The sequence below is a fragment of the Nomascus leucogenys genome, unplaced genomic scaffold (genome assembly GCF_006542625.1).
Source record: "Nomascus leucogenys isolate Asia unplaced genomic scaffold, Asia_NLE_v1 000955F_66520_qpd_obj, whole genome shotgun sequence".
In the NCBI taxonomy this organism is placed as follows: domain Eukaryota; kingdom Metazoa; phylum Chordata; class Mammalia; order Primates; family Hylobatidae; genus Nomascus; species Nomascus leucogenys.
The window spans coordinates 35,074-41,144 of NW_022096510.1; the positions used below are offsets into that span (position 1 = coordinate 35,074).

General features: G+C 42.2%; 1 pseudogene; it reads right to left on the reverse strand.

The window, feature by feature from the left end:
• Positions 1 to 4,450: 4,450 nt before the first annotated feature.
• Positions 4,451 to 4,996, reverse strand: LOC115833961 (annotated as a pseudogene).
• Between the last annotated feature and the right edge of the window lie 1,075 nt (positions 4,997 to 6,071).

The following is a 6,071-nucleotide window of genomic DNA, read 5'->3' on the forward strand; positions in this document are numbered from 1 at the left end:
AACAAAGGACTACCTTTACACTCTCCTTATTTTTTAAGTAAAGGAGAAACATTATTAAAAAGTGTATAAACGGGTTCATGTTTATGTTAACTATCTTACCCTTCCTTCTTTTTTACTTCCAATTACTTTAGTTATATTTTGGGTTCTATTTGATAATTGTCCATGGAATCTGTTAATCATTCTTTAAAGGAAAGAGGAAGTGGGTAGGGAATAAAGTATGGAGCCATCTAAAAAGGAAAAGATCTGGGAAGATGTTGTGCTGATTTAATGTTAAGAAATGTTGGGAAAGTCAACCCTTGATGTCTTGGTTTTTATTTTAGAAATATTATTTTGTTGACAATATAATAAAGTGCATACAACTGATTTAAAATAAAAATAAAGTATATGAAAATATGTAAGATGCAGCTGAAGCAGAGGTGAGAGGAAAATTTTTATGACTAAATGTTTGTATTAGAAGTGATAAAGGCCTCAACCAACTAAATTCCTACCTCAAACAACAAACAAACAAAAACAAGAAATAAAAAGAGCAAACCTAGTAGTTTTTTTTTTGTGTAGGTTGGAATGAATGTGAGAGACAGAAGACATGAAGAGCAGAAGAGAAAGGACAAGGTCAAAGGTGGCACTGGGGTTTTAAATACAGGAAATTGGGACGATGAACCAGCAGCCTTAGCAAGATACAGAAGAAAAAAGAGATTTAGGAAAAACGTAGTATGGGTCAGCCGGATTTGGGGATGCTGATGCCATAACCAACTATAACCAATGGAAGATGATTTAACACAGTTGTAAGTATCTTGAAGCCAACGGTCTTTTAGATGAGAAACAGTCTTTCATTTTCAAATTTAAAACTTTATTCTTAAAATGTATACATTTAATCCAGAATAACCTATGGATATGTATTGAATAAATGTGTTCATTTTAAATTTGTATCTGATTTGCAGTGTCCCATTTCACTATAGTTCTCTGAAGAAATCTCAGTTCTTTATGCAAACTGTACCGCAGTAGTCAAGAATTTAAGATTACTTTCACGTTCAAGGTCCCATCTCCAATTATCCTCTTGTTTAACACGATTGCCTTTTGACCTACTTTCCATCTTACCATTAACATTATATTTTTTAATTATCCTGAATCAAATTTCGATTTAAGAAACTCCAAAAATAACAAAAATTGGAAACAGCCTATAACATTTTAGGAAATCAAGAAATATATTTAATTGTAACAGCCAGTTTCATACTCCACAAGAGAAGAATAAAGCAAAGCCTGATCAAGACGTTCCTATAACACAACTCAATCACCTTTGAGCCTTTATTCTTTACCAGTCTCTCTATTCTCTGTGCCTATTTTCTACTCTCCCTGAGCAGAAATTTAAGTGTCACATTTTGCCAAGGCCTCCATTACATGAGTAATGAGTGCTTACATATATTGATATCCCCTGTTTTCTATTGGTGAAGTTTCCAGGAACATTCACTCTTTTGGGAGGAGTAGAGACTCACATAAAGGTCATGTTATGTCTCTTCATCTTCCATCCTTCAGAGACTACTGGTGGCCAGAACACCTATGTGGGAGAGTGGGTATGGGAATTGGGGTGTGTGGATAAACTCTGTTCGGGAGAGGCTCTCAAGGATCTGTGAGTCGGAGGAGTCACCTATCTTTAGGGTTGCACAAATCTAGCACCTTTTATGAAAACTGCATTCACCCAGAATGTGAAAAGAAAAAAGGATAGCTGAGAACTTTTAAAATTCAGCAACAGACACCTGCCCACGAATCAAAGAAGCTCAGAGAACACCAGATCCTACTTTCCTACTGTCATAAATTAGGTAGTTATTTTATTAAAATAAAAAGATAGGGCTGGGCACTGTGGCTCACACCTGTAATCCCAGCACTTTGGGAGGCCGAGGCAGGTGGATCACAAGGTCAGGAGATCGAGACCATCCTGGCTAACATGGTGAACCCTGTCTCTACTAAAAATACAAAAAAATTAGCCAGGCGTGGCAGCGGGTGCCTGTAGTCCCAGCTGCAGGGGAGACTGAGGCAGGAGAATGGTGTGAACCCGGGGGACGGAGCTTGCAGTGAGCCAAGATTGCACCACTGCACTCCAGCCTGGGCAACAGAGCGAGACTCAGTCTCAAAAAAAAAAAGATAGAAAATAACATTGAACTTGAAGGACACTTTACACCAAATGGACCTAAAAGACACATACAGCAACTTCACCCAACAGCAGCAGAATACACATTCTTCTCAGGGACACATAGAACATTCTGCAGGATACACAACAGGTTAGAGCACAAGACAAATCTTTGCAAATTTAATATTAGAGTCATATCAAGTACCTTTTCAGACAACAGTGATATGACACTAGAAACAACAATAGAAGGAATTTCAGAAAATGTACAAATATGTGGAAATTAAGCAACATGGTGCTGAACCACCAACAGGTGAATGAAGAAATTAAAATTAAAAGAATTAAGCAACATGCTCTTGAACAACCAATAGGTCAATGAAGAGATTAAGCAAGAAATGTAAAAATATCTTGAGAAAAACAAAAATGGAAACACAACATACCAAAACTTACGAGATGCAGCAAAAGCATTTCTAAGAGGAAAGTTTATAGCAATACACATCAACAGCAAAAAGCAGAAAGATCTCAGATAAACAACTTAGTATTATGCCTCAAGGAAATAGAAAAAGGAGAACAAATTCTTCCAATGTTAGCAGAAGGAAATAAAATAATAAAGATCAGAGCAAAAATAAGTGAAATGAAAACTAGAAAATGACACAAAAGATGAACAAAACTAAGTTTCTTAAAAATATAAAACCAATAATCTTTTAGCTAGACGGAAAAAGGAAAGAAGACTCAAATAAATAAAATTAGAAATGAAAAAGGAGACATTATAACTGATACCACAAAAATACAAAGAATCATAAGAGACTATTACAATTACGTGCCTTTACGAAAATCATTTTTTCATTGGCAGCAACATTGGAAGATGTTATGCTAAAAGAAATAAGCCAAGCCAAAAAAGACAAAAACTGCATGTTCTCACTTATATGTGGAATCTAAAATAATCAAACTGAAACAAGCAGAGAGCAGAATGGTCCTTCGCAGAGGCTGGAGGTGTGGGGTGGAATGGATAGATACTGGTCAAAAGGTACAAAGCCTCATTTATACAAGAGGAATAATAAGGTTTTTTTTCTTTGAGATATATTCCAAAACTTGGTGAAAACAGTACATAGTAAAGAATTCTACATTTTAAAAATCACTAAGAGTAAATTTCAAATGCATTCCCCATTAAAAATGACAAGTATTTGAGGTGGTGGATGCTAATTAGCTTGATATAATTATTCCAAATTGTATTCATAAACTGTACCATCACTTTGTACTCCATAAATATACACAACTATGATTTGTCAATTTACAATTTAAAAATAAAAATTAAAGCACAAGAAAACACAACACGTGTGTGTACCTATGCATGTGTGCGCCCATATAAGTGCACACACACCCCCTCGCCTCCTTACTTTCCAAAATGGACAAATGTGCAATTATTTTGACTTAGGCTCCAAATATCTAATCTGATTCTAATATTTCCTTGCAGAATTATCAGTGGCCACTTGAGAAAGGAAGGGCTAGCTGGCAGACTACATCAGCTCAGGATTTTTAAAAGATGACTTTTTAATTTTGGTGTGTGTGTGTGTGTCTGTTTTGTTGTTGTTAATGGGAGTTGGAGGTGATGTTCATCAGCAATGGAAATGAAGTCTGGTGGTCAATGCTTCCACACTGTCTAAACCCTGCAGCTGAAAATAATGGGCGTTATTCATCTGTAAACTATGTTTATATGGTCTTTACATTCATAATTCTCTATATCTTGTGCTGTCTGATATAGAGAATTCAGAAGAAATTCTCATAAAGCAAGTTGCCTCTTTAAGAGTTATCAGGGCCGGGCGCGGTGGCTCAAGCCTGTAATCCTAGAACTTTGGGAGGCCGAGGGGGGCGGATCACCAGGTCAGGAGATCGAGACCATCCTGGCTAACACGGTGAAACCCCGACTCTACTAAAAATACAAAAAATTAGCCGGGCGTGGTGGCCGGCGCCTGTAGTCCCAGCTACTCGGGAGGCTGAGGCAGGAGAATGGCGTGAACCCGGCAGGCGGAGCTTGCCGTGAGCCGAGATCGCGCCACTGCACTCCAGCCTGGGCGACAGAGCCAGACTCTGTCTCAAAAAAAAAAAAAAAAAAAAAAAAAAAAAAGAGGAAAAGGGGCAAGAAGCTGGGCTTGAACCTGGCTGGACCTTCCGCCACTCGGCCCGGCCTCCGTCTGTGACTGGCACCCTGTAAATGGGCACCAGGAAGCTCCGCCACCCTCACCAGGATGGTGGGGCTGGGCGGCCGTGGGACCAGGGGCTGGGGTGCCGGCCGGATCTGACTCTCTCCTCCCGTGACGCCCCCGCCCGCCCTCACGGGATGATGTCTGTGTACTCCCGATCCTTCCCCTTGCTCTCTTTCCACTTCCTGTACCTCACGGAGGCGTCCACGTTGGCGGGCGAGAAGGTGTTGGGCTCGTTCAGGAGGGAGATCACACTCAGGAGGATGGGCCTGACGTTCTGCGTGGGGTGCCACCTCTCTGAGGGCAGCTCCCTGCTCTGCGGGTCGTCTACCGGGGAGTGGAGGATGGAGATACACACGTCCCCGTCTCGTAGATGTTAGGGTGCCACATCTTGGTTAGGAACCGAAAGGCCGGTGGAGAGTATGGGTAGTCGATGGGGAACTTGAGGCGCGCCTTGTAGTAGCCGCCCTCGTAGTAGGTGTTGGGCCCGAAGATGGCCACCTCCCAGTTGTATAGGTCGCCCTCGTCCAGCAGTGTCACGCGGAAGCCCTCGACCGGCTCTTCCTGCAGCCCCTTGAGCTCCAGCAGCAGCGCCTTCTGCGAGCTGGGCACTAGCGGCCGAGCCATGGCGGCGGCGGAGGGGCCCGGGGTCGGCGGCGCCCGAGGCCGCGCGACCACCGCGAGTTCGCCAGATGGGCCGGGCCGCGCACCGTCCTTGGGGAGAGCCACCGGGGCCACCGCCTGCCTCCTCCTCTGCTTCGCCGCCGGGAACCTCGAGCGTTCCACCAGCTCTGGCCTGATCACTCTTTTTTTTTTTTTTTTTTTTTTTTTTTTTTGAGACAGAGTCTGCTCTGTCGCCCAGGCTGGAGTGCAGTGGCGCGATCTCGGCTCACGGCAAGCTCCGCCTCCCGGGTTCACGCCATTCTCCTGCCTCAGCCTCCCGAGTAGCTGGGACTACAGGCGCCGGCCACCACGCCCGGCTAATTTTTTTGTATTTTTAGTAGAGTCGGGGTTTCACCGTGTTAGCCAGGATGGTCTCGATCTCCTGACCTGGTGATCCGCCCCCCTCGGCCTCCCAAAGTTCTAGGATTACAGGCTTGAGCCACCGCGCCCGGCCCTGATAACTCTTAAAGAGGCAACTTGCTTTATGAGAATTTCTTCTGAATTCTCTAATATCAGACAGCACAAGATATAGAGAATTATGAATGTAAAGACCATATAAACATAGTTTACAGATGAATAACGCCCATTATTTTCAGCTGCAGGGTTTAGACAGTGTGGAAGCATTGACCACCAGACTTCATTTCCATTGCTGATGAACATCACCTCCAACTCCCATTAACAACAACAAAAACAGACACACACACACACACACCAAAATTAAAAAGTCATCTTTTAAAAATCCTGAGCTGATGTAGTCTGCCAGCTAGCCCTTCCTTTCTCAAGTGGCCACTGATAATTCTGCAAGGAAATATTAGAATCAGATTAGATATTTGGAGCCTAAGTCAAAATAATTGCACATTTGTCCATTTTGGAAAGTAAGGAGGCGAGGGGGTGTGTGTGCACTTATATGGACGCACACATGCATAGGTACACACACGTGTTGTGTTTTCTTGTGCTTTAATTTTTATTTTTAAATTGTAAATTGACAAATCATAGTTGTGTATATTTATGGAGTACAAAGTGATGGTACAGTTTATGAATACAATTTGGAATAATTATATCAAGCTAATTAGCATCCACCACCTCAA